The sequence below is a fragment of the Apteryx mantelli genome, chromosome 22 (assembly GCF_036417845.1).
Source record: "Apteryx mantelli isolate bAptMan1 chromosome 22, bAptMan1.hap1, whole genome shotgun sequence".
Classification (NCBI taxonomy): domain Eukaryota; kingdom Metazoa; phylum Chordata; class Aves; order Apterygiformes; family Apterygidae; genus Apteryx; species Apteryx mantelli.
Window position 1 is genome coordinate 15,532,906 of NC_089999.1, and position 22,044 is coordinate 15,554,949.

A 22,044-nucleotide genomic window follows, 5' to 3' on the forward strand; every position below is an offset into this window, starting at 1 on the left:
CGGCTTACCTCTCTTCTTCTCATTGCTAGGGGAACTGTTCCTGATTTACTCCACTGCACCATCGAAGCAAGGAGAATCAGACCTGCTAAAAAAAGGTGCTAAAGTTGAAAAGGAAGGGCCTGGTTTCCCATGATGCAGGCTCTCATCACTACAATCAGAGTGGACGGGAGGAGGATCAAGCTTTTGGGACACAAGAATGTTGCTGCTTATCCTGTGTTCTACTGGGCAGGTTTGTTTTCAAAGAGGCTAGGACTGGGGATGGTGCAGGGCTTTGCTCAGGTCTAACAAGGAGTGAGCTTAGAGGAGCTCATTCCGCTCCCTACTCCTGGGAGTAGGGAGAGAAACCAAGGAGCAGAGAAACAAAGGAGTAGGAGTAGGGAAAGAAACCAAGGATCACTCCACAGCCTTTAGGGACAAAACTGGGTCTTTCTTCTACCAGCGGTGAATCCAGTTGCATCAGGGTTCATCAGTCCCAGGAGAAAAGCCTGGACAGATGGGAGTTGAGATAAGGATGCAGTGAATCCACAAGAAAGAAAGTGTTCCTGACAGGGGTGACATCTCTTGACACTGTGTCTACTCCTCTCCAGTTAGCCACAGGATGGGAAGGTATGACTTCCTCCATTCACAAATGTAACCCTGTCTGGACAGCCCCTGTTGTTTCCACCTCCGTACCCCAGTGCCTCAGCTGCTATGGAAATGGCTGTTTTGCTTTCCTTTTTAAAAGGCTGGTAAAGTCAGTAAGACCTGGAAGGCTAGATCTTCACTGCCTTTGTACCCCCAGAGTGCTTTGTGCAGGGAGTAAAGACTGTGGCTTTTTCTATCCCCTCCATTTTCCCTTCCACCACGTTTCTTTGCCTTACCATACAAAGACATGTAAAATTTACACTGGTGTACACAGACTTACTTATCAACAGGTAATGAGTCACGGCACTCAATGGAAACACTGGAAGTGCATGAGCTTAAAAATTGGATTAGTCTTTGCAAGGTGTGGGGGTGTCTTACATTTTAAGCTCTTTAAGATCAAAGTGACTAGGTCTTTGTAGAAAACCCAGCAAAAATGTATGAATACTGATAACAACTGCGGAACCTTTCAATTTTTCCCTGTTTTGCCAGAGGATACTGAATTGCAACTACTACTCTGCTATCAGGATATTTTTCAGTATCCAGCCTTCCAATCAAACCTTCCTGGGTTTGATGTGATTTGACCCAAACAGGAGACAGGGTCAAGAAGTGAGACAGAAATGCAAAATACCATGGCTGAAGCTAGGGTAGCTTCACTGAAAATACAATCAGAATTATCACGTTATCAGATATTTACTAAAGAGAAATATCCTGTTATTCAATGGTGGTGTAATAAAGTACATAAATCAACACAGTGTTTTGGAGCTATGCAGATTTATATCAGCCAAACATTTGGTCTGGAGCCCACATAACAAACAGAGATAGGGCAAGATGTACACTGTAATTAACCCATGGGGTCAACATCATCTCCCCTTCCCAACATACATTCTATTTTTACCTTTCTATTTTGACCTCCTTCCCAACTGGGAAAGCAAAAGTGAGACAATAATGAAAACAATGAGACAAGATATATTGATTCAAGTATTCCAAGTGCTCCTGGCCTGTATGTATCTTCTGTATCCTTTTTGTTCATTCAAATGCCTTTGAAAGAAGAAGCAGCTTAGAGCAAATCTCTTAGGCGAGAGGAAAAAGATCATGCGAGATCTGTGAACTAGAAAGAGGGAGCATGCAAAACAGGGTCACTTGGAAAGCCATACCGTAAAAGTGTGAAACTTCCTTTCATCAGCAGAAAGATATAAATTGATAATTTCCTCATCAGTTACGTCCATCACACATGGAACAACACAATTGCACTCCTCTCCAGTTGTCAATTGCCAGTTGGGCAATTTTTTTATTTCTTTGTTTTCAGGGCTCAAATTGGTAAAGCATACATCAAGGTTAGGGGCCTCCTTTAATGGTAAACTCTGAAGCAACTGGGAAGTCCTCCTAGGTTAAAGTATTTATTTACCGATAGACTGAGATTTATTTCAGCTGATGACCCTCTTACCTTCCACAAAGTCAAACTCCTCTGCTTAAAAGTCGGTTAAGAGCAGCTTTTAAAAGGACACCTTCCCTCTCTCTTTAGAGACCAGCTGAAAACTCGCATACACTTTCCCATGTTTTCAGGAAAGCAGGACTTTGAGTAGATGCCAACATGGGTTAAAAAGGGATAGGCAGAACTTATTCCCCTGCAGAACAGACACAATAGAGCAGCTTTTCTCTTCCATCCCCTTTGAAGTGCAGGGCAAGACAAGGGAGATAATAAAAATGACAGCAATTTGATGCAAAGTCATCGAGGAGGAATCAGAAAAAGATCCTCCTCTGCAGATTGATCCAAAAAAGCACTTGCTTCCCAAAAGTGTTAAAAGGAATATCATTCAGAGTGAGGGAGGTCATGAGCGTGCAGTGTATGAACTATTCTACACCTGTTCCTTGTACAGACACTTATGGGGTTAAGAGAGATGATGCAGCTGAGCTAATCTAATAGCGCACTCTGACTGAGATGAGGAACCTTGTCCCCTCTTACTATCCTCACTTCCACTGCTTATGTCGCACCAACTCCAGGACTCATCAGAACACTTTGTAAGCCAATTCAATTCACTAACCAGAAAACCAATACAGGTAAAAAAGAAATGGATTTGTTTTCTTCTGGGCTAATGAGTTAAGTCAGCCCAGGACAGGGTCTGAAGAGCCCTGGAGCCAATGCAAGGAAAGGGAAAGAACTGGGCAGCCCAGAGCAGGGAGAGGGGAAGGAAGAAGACAACTTTGCTGGGCAGTGGTGAGTGGCTAGTCTGGTTCCAAGCATGCAATAAGAGTACCCTTGAATGGATTTGCTTCCTCAGTCTCACTTTGCACAAAGTATGCAGAGTAATTAGTGCACAGCAAATGCATATTATTCCTCACTGCCCAATAACTTTCCATTGCAGAAGTAGCCCTCAGATTCAGGCTGGCAGAATACCATTAACCAACAGGGCTGCAGGGAGATGCCAGCAGAGCTGTCCCTACCTTGGAGGAAGGGGAAAAAAACAAAAAAAAACAAAAAAAAAAAAAAGGAAGAGATGTTTTCCTTCCAGAAGGGCAGTGGGACAAAACTGTGGTATTCCCTGACAGCTATCCACTGGGGTGGAGAATACTTTCCTGTGTAGGAATGCTGCTTTCAGCAAGGTGCCAGAGAACAATGCTGTAACCACCGCTGGCCAGACTCACATTTTCCATGTCTCTTTCTATCTTCCATTCTCACAGAGATATTTGCCCCCTTTATCTGGCTGGAGCAAGAACCATTTATCTCCTATGGTACATTGCTTGTCAGGGCAAGTCTCCTCTCCCTCTCCTTTCCCCCCTTCCCTTCCCCTCCCCTCACCCTCTCTTTTTAACAGGTTGAAATACAAGCCTTCAATTCCGTAAAGTAACAGGAGGCATTGTCTCTGCCATCAAAAGAGTCTAAGGGCTTGCTCTAGCAATCACCTCACAGACTGAACTCTTGCGGAAAATGTAACACCTAAGAAGGAATTCTGCCCTGACAGTAACATGGTTGCATGGAGAAGCTGCAAAGACAGAGAGACCCTGTTAGTGACCTGTTTTTAGAGAAGAAGAGTTTACTTAGAATTACTATGAATTTATCAAAGCAAATGGATGACAGCATGCCTGCTGTTCCCATGTCCTCAGTGTCTGGCTCTCGATTGTCTGTGCAGAAGAAGGGTCTTCCTGCCAGTGGGCTCCAGTGTCATCTGATGAATCTATTTTGGAGTTGACAGTGTCTTTGCATGTAGCAGGTGTATATGTATGTGAGAAGAGGAAACTTTTAGCCCTTCTATACCTTCTGACAGTCATCTAGGTAGGGAGAGCTCACAGACCCCACAAAGTCACTCTCTTCTCTCTCCAGATAACATGAAGGGAAAAACTCACTATTCAGGGATTCCTCCCACCCTCAACAGAGATTTTTTAAGTGGACTGAAGCCAACAGCTTGATTCTGTAGCATATCCTCAGGAAACAAATAAGCACCCAACCCATGTTACCTGTCTTGCTCTCTCTTCCTAATCCAAATGAATACCGTGAGGATAAAGATCTCTTAACACCAAGGCACTCCTGATCAGGCCAACAGAATCTAAGGAACCTGGCCACTGAGACTGTGGAGCGAACAGTATGGACGGATGGGACACAGGATTGATAACTGCCTTTCCACAGCTTGAGTAAACAGCCCAATTTAAACAAATGCTCAAGAGACCAAATACTTTCTGCTTTCCATCAAATCTTCCCAGTAACTGAAGATCAGCAAACTCCCCTTTGGACTAAAATTATAGCCAGCAGAGCAACATCTAACTGCAATTTAACCAGACTTCTTTTCATAAAAGGACCTTATGCTTCCAGCGAGTCTGCAGTTCTTAGGAATTAGGAGGAGACCTAATGTCTGTGTAGCTGAAGGTAACTGGAAGTCTTCAAAAATGCCAGACATCCAAGCCCCTAGCTCCAAATACACATCCTAGTTGGAAGGGGAAGAACTACCCCAACTATCCAGGAGTCTTACATCCAGAACATCTGATGCTGGCTCCAATCAGATCCAGAACACTGGCCTTACTGGATCTCAGATCTGATCCAATCTGGCAACTCCTATGTCCTTGCATGGCCTAAGCACTCCCAGCCATATCTACAGACTCTGTTACCCATGGCAACGTAGTCATCCAGCTCAGATTGTGCCTTTGGAAATGAACTCAGTGACAGATGCTGCACACTCCTGGAACTGGAAACCACTGTACAGCCAGTATCATATCCATGAGTTCTTGAATACTGCTGCTAGCCAGAATTTTGCTCATGAAGAGACTAAGACTATATCTGTCTACCACCACTCTCCCCTAACATGAACAACAAGAGAGTGTTAAGAATCGAGCAGGATCCTTGGGGTCTTGGTACCTCAAAACAATGGAGTGAAGAAGTGAGAACGGAAGCTAAAACAAAGCACAGAAGAGTGGGGAGGACGACATTTGAGTAATGAAGTTATGTGCTGTGTGGTGTTGTAGAAGCACCTGGAATTCAGTACACAGGGATCTATCCAATCCACACTCCACTTAATTTGGGCCCTGAGAATAAATTCAGTGTTGCCTACGGGCATTTAACCACCTCTTATACTGTGCCTCTACTGCCTGTCAGGAAGCACTATCTCTAGCTAAAAGCTGGAAGTAAAGCTGTCTTTGGCTTCTCTGAATTGACTAACAGTTCAGCGTATGTTGCCTTGCTTGGGTGAGGAAATTCCTCAGAGGATTTCTGAAAAATTGTTCTCCTGTCATTGCTGGGGCAGAGCAGGGACACTGTGGCTGACCTCAAAGAGAACTCAGTTCAGGGCCTCCTACTCTTGCTCTACCAATGACTCAGATTTGCAGGTATGGATATTTAACTTTGGCAAATAGTGGCCTGACAAGGACTAGCAAACAGAGAAGCTCACAGAGGAGTTGTCATGGATACAATTTCCAAATAATCTGCTGCCGACCTGCAAACAGACAATCACAAACACAGCCAGATGGCAAGCACACCAGAACATTTGAAATTTCAGGAGGAAAAGAATGGCAGACTTTTTTTTAATCCTCAGCCAACATCTGCTCATCCTCCAGCTGACCCTCCATTTCCCAATGACTGGCAGTCAAAGAGGGATCCCATAGAAAGGCTTCCTGTATGAGTGTTTATTGTTTGAGAGTTAAGTCCAGAGAAAGCAAGTCACAAATTCTGTCCCTTCTAGCAATCAGCCCTTGGCAAAAGGTTTAAACCAGCACTCTGCATAGGTGTGCACTTCACACTGACAAGTAGGAGGATACTGCTGTGCAAGGGCAGTTTGTTCATGAGCCAGCCAACTTTCCAGCATATTTACATTGGATCTGCAATGGAAGAACATTATGATGTTTCTCTGACAAAGTAAACATGGGCTTTTCATCTTCTCCCAGCCCTGACTGCAGCTAAAAGTATCTTTGCAACTTACATGTCAAAAACATTGATATTCCCTTCCCTCGCACCCCACCTAGGAGTGCCCTGGGAAGGTTCAGAATCAGTGAGAAGTAGGTCATGTGGCAGCCCCTCCACTTTTGCTTCTTCATTCTTTGCTAAGCACCATCCTAATGACCCCTTGCCCTCTGCTAATTCTGAGGGAACTGGCCTTTTTCAACTCTGTGCTGGGAAACTGGCTAAAAAAAGAAAACAATCAGCCAGCTTCTGCTCATTGCCAGGTCCTGAGCTTTGTAAAGACAACTTGGGTGAGATCCTGCTGCCCAAGTCAGAAGGATATTTGCCAGTGATGTACCAGAAGCAGCATCAAGCTTTTCCTGAAAGAAGTAGGCTTGGAATTCAGAGTAGAAAGCACCCTCTCATACTAAAAATACACCACCAGGATATGGTTACAAAACACTCTGAAATGTGTTGTACAGACTAGACCTACAGGTGCAATGGATTAAGGGTGGAAAATGTTTCTTTCTTATTCTTCTTAAAGACAGCAGTTTTCTTATTTTTCATGCCAGACCAGATGCTTCTAAAATTACATGTATAATTAGTTAATGTACTCGCCTGAGTACATCCACTCTGCCAGAGACACCCTTGCTGTCCAAGTCTTTACCCTTCTTCTGCCTCAGTTCCCCTACCTGCAGAATACAGCTAATAACACTCCCTAGGGTAAAGCTCCTTCCCTTGACCGCCTTGCCTAATATGGCATTCAGCTGTTTTGGTCATGGACTATTTTTTACTCTGTGAATTATAGGCAGCATCTGGCATAACTGGGAGCTCTCAGTACTCCCATAAGACAAGTAGTAATTGTAACACTGGCACCATTCATAAGATGGCACATCATCTTAACCATCAGCTTAACCATCGGCTCTTGGCATATTCACAGCTTGGGCTTAGAATTTTGATGACTATAACTGACTGCCAGGATACATGTCCAGCTGTTAGGACATGGCATTTTGCCCACCTACATTGCTTTGTTCCCCTCCCTCTGACAGGTCCCAGGCAACCAGAGTTTAAGCAGTAGCCTGCATGACAGCTCAAGCCTTCCATAGGGAGACTACTCCCTACATCAGCAGGCTCTGACATTCAGGCATCTTCCACGGCTCACTACTGCCTGCTGTCATTTGTATACCAAAATTAATCCTTTAACCAAAGAGGGGACGAAGTCAGAGAACAAGATTCAAAGTTCTAGCTCGCTGCCAACAAGACAGGTCGTATTACAGCAGGTGCATTTAAAACACACTATAATGACTGGCAGTGACAAAGTGGAGCTGAAAAATACCACTTGTAAAAGCCCTGGATTAAGCAGGCATGTTCATGGCATCAGGCAAATAGGGAATGAAATGCATATTTGCTGAAATGCATATTTGCTCACCTGGGCTCTGATTCAGCAAGATGCCTACACCTGTGCCTAAAATTGCATCTGGCTGCCTTTGTTCTTAAAGTCAGGGATACTCCTGAGTGTCTTGCTGTACTCCAGCATGATGCAAGAAACCTGGATGTGCAGTGCCAAAGCAACAGCAGACCAAAGCAACACATGCACAAAAGAGCAGAGGCTTTGCATATACCATATGAAACACAATTATTAGCAGAAGGCAAAGGTGCACAACATAGATTGCTAGGGCCCTTGACATGATTTGTCAGTGTGTTGCATGCAGATCAAGATGGCACACTGCAGCCATAATTCCAGAGTCCTTAAAATCAACTGTGCACTACATCTGCATATGATAAGCGCTTCCCTGTCAGATTTCCTCACTGCAAGTTTGTTCCCCCTTCGATGTCATTTGTAAGTTTGTTTGATTTTATTAACTGTTTTCATTCCTTGACTCACTTTTCATCTGTGTTAACAGAGCAATTAGAGCAGTGACTAGCAGCTGGGCTCTGGTCATCCCTCTGCCACTGATTTTCCAGCAACAGTTGGGCGAGCTACCTAATCTCTGAGACTACTGAAGCTTAAAGGCCCTTTATACTCCTCTGCCAAAACTGGGGTGACAAGAAGTAGATGTGACTTATGTTCACTGGAAGGCTTCTTTAGAAAGTCAGGCTCATATAAAGAAAGAAGTGGCTTCCTACTCCACAGCAGCTAGGATGTATTATTAGGTTCTGTAACCTGATCTTTCTAGACAGCACTGCTGAGTGACTTTTACATTTGGAATCATAATTAAGCATCGTGGAAAACAAACTGATATTGTTCAGAAGACTTTCCACATTCCACCCTTTGGAAATTCCTCTTCTGTAGGAAAGGCTAGGATCAAGTCTGTCACTTCCCACTATTCAATGTCTGAAAATAGAAGCCTGGCTGTTTACTTCCATCAGCCAGAGGAGGTATCCCTCCAAAGCTGGTGGGGCTATACTTGGATGAAACTGGTGTCAGGGGAGCAGGCAAGCCCACCCCACTGACTGTGGAGTGGTTCTGCCCAGCTGAGGAAGGAGACAGGCTCTCTTTGTTCTCACAGTGATCTGGTGACTTCATAAATTTCAGCTGACATTTCCATTCTGTGTTGAGTGTCACCACCCCTCCTCCCCCCCAAAAGACACAGAGAGAAAGTGAACTCGTCATTTCTCCTTGCTTGTTTTAATAGCCTGTCTTTTCTCTCCCCTTCTTCCACCTACGGTCTTTCTCAATCTCCTCCATGCTTTCTTCTCTATTTCCTCATAAAATCTTTCTCTTTCCACTTTTCCCACTATAGTTTTCTCATTAAAGATAACAGAACTGCTTTTTATGAAAACTTTACAAATAGTATTTTAATATCAAGTTGCCAGCAGAAGATCTGGGCGAGCGAGAAGGTGGGAAAGTTTGGAGGGGAAGAAAAGAAATCTAAATTACATCAAATGAGTGTGATGGAATAAACAGAGTGGTATGGCAGATTTGGTCAAAATTCACTGGATTTTACAGACTCAGACAGCAGTGTGCATGCATCTTTGCCTGATCAGTACTTTATGCCTGTATAATAAGCATAGGTTTGTCCATGTCATTTGTGAACTGAAGCCTGAGCTGGGGAATCCTCACTTTCAAAAAAAATTCTTTCTAGACTCTACTTAAGTCCAACTTTTTTCAGACCTTTAAACATATCAGGCTAACCTAAGAGCAAAGTAATCCACCAACATTTATGTGCCAAGGATTTAAAGAGGTGCCTTAGGTGTAAAAAGACTTTTGGGTGGTCTAAATATCATAGAAGCAGGTTCTAGAATGAGATGAGTTGGTTGCACATGAACAATCTCTGTTCATATGAGGTTTCACAGCTTGATGGCATGTGAGGTTACAGGATTTTAGCAATTGACTAAAGCAGCATAATCATTGTTAATATTAAAAATTTCTTCTTAATCTTAATCATTAATATTAATCTGCAAAGCTTATTTGAAAATAGCTGAAGATAACAATCAGTTCATACGGGGCAATCGCCAGAAGTCCTCAATTGTTTAAAATAACCGAGGGGCAACTTTTCTGTGTCATCTCTGTTTGGCACCAGGGATTATCAAAAGCACTAAAATAATGAAGGCAGAAAAGTGACAGAGTGCATGCACCAGGCATGTGCCTGCAGGTATATGTGCAAATAAATCTATCCATAAGCAGCAAAAAGAGCAGCCATTTCCTGATTTGCGCAAGGTCTTTCAGCTCCTCCTGGCATGTTCACTCACCGCAAGAAGGACTAGTAGAACTAACTGTCTCTATTACACTTAAGGGTGCCAAGCCCTACAGAGGGTAACATTTAAGAGACAGCAGTTGCTGCCATGGTTGCAAACTTTGTTTTCTCAATACTGATCTCGGGTAACACCGAGACCCAGTCACCCTCTTCTCAGCAAATCGCTACCTGATCGTGTTTCTGACAGCATTCCACGGGCAGTTCCAATTCTTTCCAGATCAAAGTTCTAGCTGATCATGGCAGAAGGCAACCTTATACTCTGGCCCAGCTCCAGCTGGCACAGGACCGCCAGGCAAGGGGGAGGCCTCAGTGATGGGACGCTTTTTGTCAGCACCTGTCCCAAAGTACTCTGTTACAGAAAAGTGCTCTGTTACAGAAGAGGTGGAAAAATGTATGGTCACTTTACCAACACCAGTTCCTTAATCTCAGTCTCCTACTTAGCACCTGCTCCATCATGCACAGCATCTTACAGTGTGGCTTATTATTAGCTATTATTTTCCACAGCACTCTGCTTACCCAGTCTGGGGATCAGGGCTGACACTACAGAAAATTCTGAAACTGAGGCACAGGAAAGGGAAAAGTAACTGCAAGTCTTAGGGCACTCTGGTGTGCTGTGAGGGCGACCCAGGCTGAGGGTCTCGCAAGCAAATCCCTGGGAGGGAAGATGAAAACCTGCTACTGTAGTAATTGATCCTTGGATGTTGCATTTGGAAGGAGCAGGATTGCCCAACACTATGGGAAGATGACAGGTCTGCAGTCAGCACCGTGACACCCCTTCAGGCTGCGACACTGTGGCATGCTCCCATAGCTGGGGAGCTTTCCCCAGGGAGTTGCCAAGAGATACACAAACCTCCCACCAAAATGGCCAATGTTTTGCTCCCAAATCAGCTATTTATGGTTAATACTGCCCCTCTGCTTTTGTCATTATTCTAAGAAACACCTCTGCCAAGCGTACGTAGAGTTACAGGAACATTAAGAGAGCAGTACCATGGTGTTCTTTCTCATGCCTTGGGTATAATCTGCTGCTAGGTAGCCCACTATCTCACTCTGCATTCCCAAAACACTTCATAAACTACTCCAATTTCCATTATGGAATTTTTCAGGGCTCTTCAGCTGTTTATCAGGCCAGGGCTTGATAGCGGCTTTCCTGTCTGATAATGCTGGTTGACGAGCTCCTCAAGCATCCTTCACAAACCCTCCAACGCGTTCCCGTTTATGATATAAAATTTCCACCGCCTGGATCACAGCCTAACCAGTATGTCTGCTCGTCTCTTTATCTGACTGCGGTTCCCTTTTTCCTGAACACTGTACTCTTCTGGCTTGTTACCCTTCCCAGATTGCTACAATCTGTCCCTCTCCTGCTCATTCTTCAAAGAAGGAATTTCAACACATCTTGTTTTGGAGGGAAATCCTGGGTGTGAAAATGTGCTAGCAGCCTGTGGTAAAGCTGTAGAAATTTGATATAGTTCCAAAGAGGGAGTGATCAGCTCTCATCCTTCAGCTGGAAAATTTTAGCTGTTTGTTGCTGTGGAGTTTCGGCCTATGTGACAGGGGTGACACAGTTAATGTTCATTAAACCACTGACGGTACCAGCAATTGGCAATAAAGTCAAGCGTCTACCAAAGGCAGTCACGTAATGTTTGTAATACAGTTCCTGAAAGATTGAGAAAGGCTTCTACTGAAGACACAACCCAGACCTTGCACGTTGCCGTTAAACATAATAGAAGTAATAATCTCGAGCTTTTAAACAAAGTAAATATGCATATGCTTTGCTAGTAAGTTAGAAGATAACAGGGCAAATTCTAGTCTCAGCTATAATACTATAGTAAATGTGCAGTCATTCTATCTATTCCTGTACAGTTATTTGAGATTTATAGCTGTATCTCTAAAATTAGAATGCAGCCCTTGGTCCTCATCATATCAGATTTATTACGATGCTTTTCCACCTAACTTCCATTGACAGCCTTATCCTTATATATATATATATATATATATATATATATTTTAATATCTGGACATAAGTTAAATCAAAGCCCCAACACACTGTAATAAGAAGGGGTAGGAAAATTGAGTGGGTGAGAAGAATTTGGGGAGGGGCATGCTATAAATACAGAAGAGGGAATGTTAACAGGGAAACTAAAAATAAATGGGGTGGTACAGATGAATCTCTGGTGCAACTCCCTTGACCTCACTGGAGTCACATTTTGTTTCCACTGAAGCGTCACCTCCAACTCTGGCTTTATATGTAACCCTTCATATATAGCTAAGCATGCTCTAATGCACTAGTTCTGTTCTCCTTTTCTTGCTGCTCAGGACTTTTGAACTAAAAGGAACCTATCTCAGTTGTTTACATATTTGCAGTCATGGAATTACTTAGGACTGTGCAGGGAGATTGCCTTTCAACTATAGCAACCACCTAACACCAAGAATACCAGAACATTATTTCTATACGTAATCTTCAGTATGGAAAACACATAAAACCCTATGGCACATATTAAAGGACACTTCAATATATTCCCAGAAAATTGCTGTTCAAACAAGAAAAGCAGGGAGGGAGGGGCAGCAGAGAGATACTGTATCAATGTGATTATTTTTTCTTAAATTCTTAAATTGTGTTATCAGTGAAGAAAAATGACGCTAAAGAATTAGAAAATAGAAATAGATCCATGTCAGTGCTTTGGCCACAGTACCAGAGAGTCTGAGAGGTTCACAAATTTTGATGTGGAGCATGGAGGGGCAACTTATTTCCAGCTGACCTATGCAGATCCAATTTTATCTAGCTACTTGGAATGCCGGCTGGTTAACTGGTAGACCAACCAGAGCGGAAAGTAGTGCTCTGTGTGCACAGGCATGCGTGTGTGTGCGCACACATGTACAGAGTGAGAGAATATGCCATGGCCAGCGCATACCCATCACTGTGCCTTGAGTAACCTGGCTTGGCACATACAGAGTTTGATCCTCCCTGATGGGTGGACAATCAAAAGCTCATGTCTGAATGGCACTGGAGACTGATTTACCCAGGAGTCCACAAAATCCAACACTGAGAGATGGAAGGAACTAGAAACCATCTCCCTCTTCCCCAGGTAACTATTTGAATAACAGTTCCCAGGCTTTTACCAAGTCTTTGAGTAGCTTATCTGAGCAGCTTATCTGAGCATTTCACTCCAGTAAGTAATTATGTTTTGCCTAAGTATATCAATTCCCTATATAGATCACCAAGGCGGTTTAAACTCATGACCTTAAGCACCAAGTCATAAGCCTTGCAGGGGAGAGGAAAAAGAAAAACAGTTCTTTTAAAAAGAGGATTGTTATCCCCTTATATGGGCCAGTAACTGAGTAACAAAGAATTGTGTTCTTTATGTAGGCTTACAAGAACACTTACAGGAAGTGGCACAGAAAAGTATTTTCTTCTCGCTGTCATCAAAAAAACTTTGCTAAACAGTTGCTAAGGATCTCTGAGGCATTACTCAAATGCTGAAAGGTACTAGTCCAAGAACACTGGACTGGTTGGACCCTGGGGAGGAATTAACATCGCAACAGTGAAGGCTGAGATGTGGAAAGCAGCAGCGTGCTAACCAAAGACTTTGCTTCAACTCACTTTGTTTATTCTTCTCCCACAAATAAAATGTCCCAAAGTTATATTTTATACAGAACCAATCCAATATCTGATTCCTTAGATAAATATACCTCTTCCTGTGAGTAGATCATGAAGTCCTTTACAAAGAAAGCCAAGATTTTTATCCTCATTTTACAGGCAGAACAGAAACTGAGGCAGTTTCTGAAGTGATCTGCCTACAGTGTCAGTGACTGAGATGCTGGGGGAGAACTCAGCCTTTCACATCTAGTCCTCTAGAATCAGGCCTCTTGCCTCAGTGCTGTTTCAGCATGTGCCCAGACAGCTGTGAAAGAAGGCAGCCAGGAGAGTGCATCTGTCTGTCTGTTTCTCTGCCCTAAGATATGCCTCTCAGTAAAGATTCTCCTGATGGAATTAAACTAACATGTCTTCCTCATCCTCCAACCCAAAACAAGACAGGGTATGGGGTCTTTCTTATGTTTCTGGTTTTCAGCTTTCCCAGGAGAGCCAAATCTTTCCAGGCCTCCTCCCCCATATCCCATGCATTTAGAAGGGTGGGGGGTTTCATCCACAATCTGCAGGGTGGTGCTGAATTTGGTAGTTCCTTTACCTCTATCAAGTACTGAGGCAGCAACTTAGCAGCTTTGTTCCAAAGTAGCATGGACAAAGAATGTTCAAGAGTTGAGATTAGCAGAGCAGAACAGCAGGCACTCAAAGGCTGTTATTCTGAAACCAGTGGAACATACACTACCTTTTTTCTCTCTACTTACGAGCTCCTTACAGTGCAGACTGGCACTGGGCTGTCCACACCAACAATACCTCTCAGTGAGGCAGTCCATGTGGTCAGCAGTACGTCTGCATGGGAGCTTGCAAGCAGAGGTGAGCTCACTCTTCTGTTACAAGCAAACTGGAAGTACTATGAATGTGATTTACCAGAGCCAATCTCCAATACAGATGAGATGTTACCTTAGTACCACTAGTCAGGGCCTGAAACCCACCATTCCTCAGAATACATACAGACTAAACTAAGCTCTCCTTTGAAATACCTGGAGCCATGCCCACAGAAGGGTCAAGATTCAGAGAGCTAGTGGGCAGATAAGAGTCTGGCTTGCACCACTAGGGAACATGCAACTTTGTTCTGAAGATTTTAGCAGTCAACAGAAACGGCTGGGATTGTACAATGCCTCAAAAGTTAGTATTTACTTCAGTAAAGACTCCTCTAACAGGAGCCAGGTTTTGATTCATTATTAGTCGTTGTGAGTGCTAGAAGGAAAGCAAACCAAAGAGTCTAGCACAGACAGCCTTAGTTTCAGGGACTACTAGAATGAAAAAGATAAAAGACGGACACAATATATGCTCATCAGTGCCCCTTCTAAGCAGATGCCTTTGGACTAGGAAATTACAGGTGAGATGTCAGGAGAGGTCTTTCTGAGCTTGGGAAGGGTCAGCAACCCATCTGTCTGGGCTCAGTAACAATAACAGGGCCTGCAAATGAGCAGCAAGGTTGCTCTGTAATGACACCGCCAGTGAATTATGACCAGCAGGGGCTATGTGAAAAGAGGAGGAAATAAAATGTGGTAATGTGAGTCACAGCCTGGACATTGCGCTCTTTTCAGTGGAGGGATATTATTTTCACCAAATACAAACATGCTTAGTACACAGCCAAAAAGGGGGGAACGGTGCTATTACCGGCATGATGATTCTGTGTCTTTATGAAGCCGCAAGCTTTGTAACAAGATGTCCAGTGTGACTTAGAACTGCTGCATCACCGTGCATGTGTTCAACAATGTTCAGAGAAAAACACTGAGATCAGAAGGCCAGTGATTAGAAGGTTTCATTTCGAATAGATGTGCCCAGCAAAGAGATTCTGGTAAACAAGTAGTTAATCCAAATGCAGTTTCTTTCCACCCCCAGCTCTGAGCTGCCTAGAACCTTACTGGGTGATTGAAATGAATGGCTGGTGGTCCCAAAATGAAAGCACTGCAGAAGAAATAAGTAGTCTCGATTCTTGTCCTGTTTCTGCTACAAGTATGCTGTGTGACCCCGGTCAAGTCATTCAAACTCACATTGGACATGTTGTTCCTGCTCATTCGCTGCTTCCTCCTTTCCCTGCTAGAGGTTACTGTCCCTTCAGATTTACACCTACGGTCCATCCCCAGCAATTTAGGTTACTTTTAACACTTTCAGTAGAATATTGCCAAAAACAAACCAACTCTGAAACATTTTCGTGGAATTCTGGACCCACGCCCTCCATGTCCTCCAAGAGGAATCAGTAATTAATGGTCTCTGTTTCAATGGCAAAACAAACAAACAAACAAATCTATTAACACCAATCGTTAATGACTTTGCAAGTCATGGGGTACTGTGCCTTGGGCAGATAGATGACTAATATGCATTCTAAACACTAAACCCAGAGAAACCATTAGAAACCTAAATGCAGCTTCAATAACAGAATAAAGTAAAGAGAAAACCAAAGACCTATGAGTTGCATTCACACAGCATCCACAAAGGCATCTAAGTTATAAAGCAAGATTTGGGGTAAATCTAGGTATTCTAAATGGCTCTCTGGAGGAACCTCTCACTCCATCATGACAGGGAGACTTAGAGAGACCTAGACTTTTAAATGATGAACTCAAGCCTAAAATATGAATACTATCACTTACTGCTACATTGAAAGGCACCATGCAAAGCCTGAGAAGGGTTGCTATTGAGTGCATTCACACCCACCATGCTTGTACATGCCAGAAAGCTCCTCAACCTATTCAAAACATCTTTGCCTATTACATATTTTTCAAGATTCATATTCTATTCACTGTCTTTGCTCTTTTAATCTGGGGTGGTGGGGGGGGGCAGGCAGGGGGGAGTTAGACAAAACACTGGGCATCTGAACTTTTGAATGACCCGGACTCAAATTTTGGAAGCAACTCCTGCCTTTCTCATGGAACAAACCTACCTCTCTCTCAGTCCCTCCCTCATCACTCCCAATCCACACTTTCAAAACTGTCATAAATCTCAAGCTCCCAGGCCACTCCAGAGGCTGTATAGCATTTAGCATTTGCCATATATGGGGCATGACATTCTCCTAGGGCTGTGAATCACTTATCTGGGTGACTGGTAGATCATTTTCTTGCTTTGGAAACTGGCCTTTCTTAAAGGTTGATCCAAAACTATGAAACGAGCCTGTCCGCTGCCCTTGGATCACACACCAAAAACTAGGACCGCCACTCATCTCTCCTCCTGCACTTCCAAAAACAAGGCAAATTCTAACCCTAAGAGTCTCCTCTAACCTAGAGCTGTAAAAACAAACTGACCCACAACAATCCAAATACCCCCAGTCTTCCCCAGAAAAAGCCTACAGCTGAAGCATTCTACCAAAGCAGGACTTCCATGGCACACACTTTTCCCCCGGGAAAGGTGAAGGCTACAAAAAGAGAGAGTGATAGATGTTAGACATCTCAGTCGGTCCACCACTGGTAGGCATCCAATACGGTGACGTGTATGGCATGAGCATTTCAGGAAAACAGGCTGGAATGCAAACGCCTGAGAGAATAGCATTTGAGAGTTAAGACATGGCAGAATGAATACAACCTTGAGATCAGACAGCGGTCAGAATAAAGTGGAGAGAAGTAAAATCTGCAGCTAGATCTACAACCAGCTGAATACCAGAATCAAAACCAAACTGCCAAGTTAAAAAAAACAAGTAGTTTCCCAGGAAAGAAAGCTCAGTTCACAGTTTGTTTTTTTACTTTTGGTGGGCGAGATTTAAACCCCAGGATATGATGCTTTTCATAGCATGCCCTAACAGGAGAAGAGGTAACTCCTATATAGTGAACAGCTGAATGCAAAGGAACATGAACTGTAGGAACTAGATATTTAAAATATCAGACCAGAGTGCAGACAGTCAGGCTGTGATAATCACTTATGGAAATTATTCTCTGTGAGAAAACTCACCGGTTAGGTTTCTTTAAGGAGCCTGTAACAGGACAAACACTGTATGGACCTCGGTGACACATCCCTTATGCATGTCATGGGATCTGTCAGAGGTGCTTGGTGCAGGATTGGTTCCAGTCTCCTTATGTTCTGCCTTGATCCTGGGTACCACTGAAAGGGAGAGACAAGAAAAATCTCATGACCCAAATAAAATTCATCATTTTCATCAGGACACTGGGCATAGTCATATATTCCAGAGAGCAGCAGCAAAACTCAGAGGTCTGGTCACCTCCCTTGAGCAGCTCTCCAGCAACTAATGGAACCGTTAAAAACAAAGCCCAAATCTTGGGGCAGCTGAGAATTACAGTCCAAATGCAGTGATCTCACCTGCCCTCCTCCTCCCCTGCTCCCTACCTCATACAGAAGACTACAGCCTAAGAGCCAGGAATCTGCATATTATGACACAGTGAAGAATGCAAATCTATTCCTTTCCAAACGTACCTACTGACCCGATCAGGCATGCAATCAGAATAAGCTAAAAAGCAGAAGCCAAGTGCTAGAGCATTCTGGTGTCATGTACCTCTCTGAAAACAACCCCTGTTCAGTCTGCAGGACATCTGAGTGGGTTCTGTCAACGGAGGCACCATTGTTTGGACAAAACACAGAAGCAAGGAGCCTGCCCTGCCACTTTTTAGACACTGACACTACCTCTATTTTGGTTCACCTGCAATTTGGGAATGACTCTATTCTGACAATCTAAAATTTCCTGTTCAGCCTTCCATTGTACACAGTATCCCTCAGACCTGGCCCTGAATTATTGTTCATTGTTAAAGCTTGTTAAAGATCTGCTGCACTCTGTCTCAGAGGCAGCTGTATCTCATTGAGGGGCAGGGATATTCCTCCCTTAACAACCTTAGGGACAACAAGTTCAGGGACAATTTCTGCTCTGGAAATACAGATGTTCCACATTATTTACTGCATTCTTATTTATTGCCAGGCAAAAGACATTCTGAAGGCTCTCAGAAGTAGCCTCTGTACTGCTTAGGCATATCAGGGATGATTATGAAAGTTAAAGTAATGCCTATAGGTTTCATCTACTAGATTTTAAATCAGATGGGATAATTAGATCACCTCATTTGCATTCCCAACTGTGCTTCACAGCCTGCTGGCAGTCAAAAGGGTGCTGGTAAGTGATTCACAGCAGGCCCATGAAACAGTGTCACTGTATACAGTTTTCATTTCAAATTTAAGAGGAACAGTGGATGGCTGTCTGCAAGAAAGTGCATTCACCTGTGACCCAAAACATCTGGGAATGACTGGTCCAGGCTGACCTGTATAACACAAGCCATGGAATTTATCCAGTCACTGAGGGAATTCAGTAAAGAATCAGATCTCTATCCTGTTTGAGGCTGTACAGAGAACAGTCAGTCCCAGTCCTCAAGAGCACTCATTGCATAAGGTGAGAGTTGACAGGTGGAAAGTGTAGGGGGCCGGGAACAAGGAAAGGGTATTTTACACTTCAGAATCTGTGAGCTGGAAATGAAAGATGATACAAGAGTCAGTGCTGGCAGGGTGATGAGAATCACAGGTGAGCTGACTGCTAAAATGTCTGCACTTCATCTGAACAACCATAAGAAGTTAAATGGCTGTGATACAGGGGTTAATGCAACTGAGATCCTTTATCAGCAGAGACCTGTGAAAATCATAGGTCATGTTACAGAGCATAACATAGAGACTAACCAGGCTATGCGTCACTTCAGACTACAAAGGAGCACAACACGTGACAGCAGAAGAGAAATAGGAACAGCGTTCCTTCTGGTTCCCCCTCCCCATCTCATTAGCGAGTGTGGCTTTGTCCAGCTCCTTTTCCCATAGAGAACTAAGAGCCAGTGACGTCAAATGATTTGGCAAGAGAGCTGTGAAAAGACCGGGAATTGAAGCCCAGCTTTCATTCAGTACTTAGTACTTCTACTGTATGCAGGTAGTCCCTTTTCATGTGTATTTCACTAGCTGGGAAGATCAGTTGAGAAGACCACAATAAACAGTTTGGGGAGTGAGGAACTCAGAGTGGGGATGCGGACGTAGGGCAGAGCTGCTTGCTGGAAGGACAGCTTTGTAAATTTTGTGCTGCTGTGCAGGTGGACAGATGGGAAGCTCAACCTGACAGCAAAATGCAATGTAACTATCATTTGCAGCCTTCCCTAAGCACGATACTACAGCTTTAGCAGAAGTGAAAACTGAGCTGTAGAATTATCCCTTATCAATCAAATCTTTTTCTCTGGGAGAGAAAAAGACAGACAGAAGGATGGAGAGATGGAAAACTCCCCTCTCTGCTAGGTGGACTTGTTAATAGGATCTGGATATCTAAGAGGCTGAGATAACATGTGAGCAAATTCATCCTCAGCACTTAATCAGCACAGCTGCAGTGCTGACACGCATGGAAAAGGCGCTAAGGGAAGAACAGAAGCATTGACAACTATGACAATGAAGGGATAAGCTTGCCTGTGTAGGCAGCCGTCTTCCTACAACCCAAGCAACTGTTACAGACACCTATGCAGAGATGACACATCCCACAGATCACCTCACCTGTCATGCTGTATTTCAAGAAGTAGACTCAGCTTTATATCATGTCCTAATTTTCCTAAAAAAGGCTTCAAATTAAGGTTATTAGCAGTCAAGAGGTCCTTACTCCTCCAGAGAGGAGACTGGCCAAGGAAAAATGCAGTTCAGAAGAACCTCTGTGGGAAAGATCCTTTCTCCAAGTAGAATGGGCATGTATCTCCTGAGAATATTGCAGGCAAGACAGAAGAAGCCACAATGAAACAGTTCTTGGAAAAGATAAGTTTGACAGTCCAGCCTCAGTTTACTACCACCATGGCTAGGACTCTTCCCGACACCAAGAAATGCCAGCGAGAGGTAAACAAACAGCAAGCAAAAGTCTGCAAGATCTTTCCAGTTTTCAAGAGGGAGTGGAAAGTAAATAATACTGAACCTAGATTAACTGCATCTGGACTCTCTCCTCACTCAAGACACAGCACATAAAGTCATGAGAACATGTCAAGCAGCAAGGATCTGAGTGAAGAGTACTTCCTTCAGCAGCAACTCCTAAGGACACTTCCACCCCAGCACCACTCCCTTTTGTTCACTTCTGGCCCCTTGGGGCAGTCAGAGCAGCTGCGTGTGGCTACCAGCTATACCACATCTAGGCAGTTATTTGGTTTTTAGAGAAAAACCCTCCTTTCCCCACAATACTGTTTTGTTTTACCACTGGATCATTTTACACTCCCCCACAAAACAATGGAGGGGGCAGTCATGTCTCAAGGTGGGGCAGGGCTTTTTAAGCCGGACCTATCACCAATAAAATAACTGTAATCATGGCCTACAATACAAGCCAAAGAAAGAGGCTGAGGAATGAAGCTAGAACAACTCTGGCCTCAAACGCACACTCCATGTGACTTCATCACATCTGAATCTCTCAAAACAACTCTCTGAAACCCCTGATAGCACAAATAAAACTCCCTCTAGAAGAACTAAACGCTCTTTGTTGCTTGTCATGTTCTCTCTCCCTTAATTTGGATGCAGAAGCAGAGAAGAGAAAGATTTTCTGTGTTATGCTTTAGAAATACACATGAACTGGTCCAGTGTGCTGGCGTTTCACGTGCATGGCCAGAAGCCAGCCATGCCCAACTGCTCTCTTAGCTTTGACAAAGGCTTGCTCAGCAACCTTGGGCAAATTGTGTCTCTTTTCTTGGCCACAGGGAGCAAATACACACCATGCTTGCTCAGACAGTGAAGCTGATATAAAAAGTTCCCTCTCACCATCGCTTCCTCCTTCCCCTTTACAGTACTGCTACAACCATCTGGGCAGTCATGGTATAAACTAGACAACTGAAATAATCCCAGGGTGGAGCTTTTATTATTTTTTTAAAATAAATAAATAAACAGTGCAACCTCACTGACATCCAAGTTATCAAAACCAGAGAGGCACTAAATGGCAGGGCAAGGGCAAGCACAAGCAGCTCAGGGCAGGAGCTTTGCCACTAAAGAAAATGGATCAGTCCCTTCCTAAGAGGAATGGGGATTGGGAGGTTTTCCTTCTTCAGGCAGGGGCTGCTGGTTAATTCTGTACTACTAGATTTTTAATAACATGCTCCCTCAAATATCTTTTGCTGTCTCAAGGCCTGTGATGCTGACTCTAAATCCCTGCAGATAAATTTTCAGTTTTCCCACCTGTCTGGCATTCCTGGGCAGCTGATGAGACACACAAACTATGGATCACCTATGCTAGAAAGGAGTAAACTCTTGTTACCTTTGAGTGCACTCAGCTAACCAAGCTCAGCATGGAATAGTGGCTGAACTACCTCACCATCATAAAATACCACAGTTTCTTGGTATAGATACATATTCTTTATCCGAAAGCTCCAAGCATTAGTAAATTCAGTACCTCCTTGAACAAGTTGCTCCAACTTTTTGTTTTCTCCCACAGAAGAAAGAAAAAAAAAAGGCAACATGAACCTTATTTCTAAAGCCTGATTTTGCTTCATTTCTGCTTCCAAGCACTATATCTCGTTATGCCTCTCCCAGATGAAACGAAGAGCCCTCATTAAGGATCCTTCCTCGGAAGCGCTTTCCAGCTGTGCTCCGTAGCTCGGGCTCACAAAGGGTCCGTGGGAGAGTGAGCGGGCCCCGGGCCGCCCGGCCTCTTTTTCTGCGCGCTGCTTGGGACACATCGCCCGATTCCGGCGCCCGCCGGGCAGCCCCCCGGCGGGAAGCTATGGCCCGGCGGGGAGCCGGGAGCCGTGCCCGAGGGAGCCCCTCCACACACCACGAGGCGCCTGCCGGCGGCCGACAGCGCC

General features: G+C 44.0%; 1 long non-coding RNA gene across 1 annotated transcript; it reads right to left on the reverse strand.

The window, feature by feature from the left end:
• Positions 1-29: 29 nt before the first annotated feature.
• LOC136993928 (uncharacterized) lies at positions 30-22,039 on the reverse strand. Its single transcript, XR_010886195.1, has 3 exons — positions 21,633-22,039; positions 17,210-17,359; positions 30-85 (listed from the first exon to the last, which is right to left on the reverse strand). It is a non-coding gene; the product is annotated as an uncharacterized lncRNA (long non-coding RNA).
• Between the last annotated feature and the right edge of the window lie 5 nt (positions 22,040-22,044).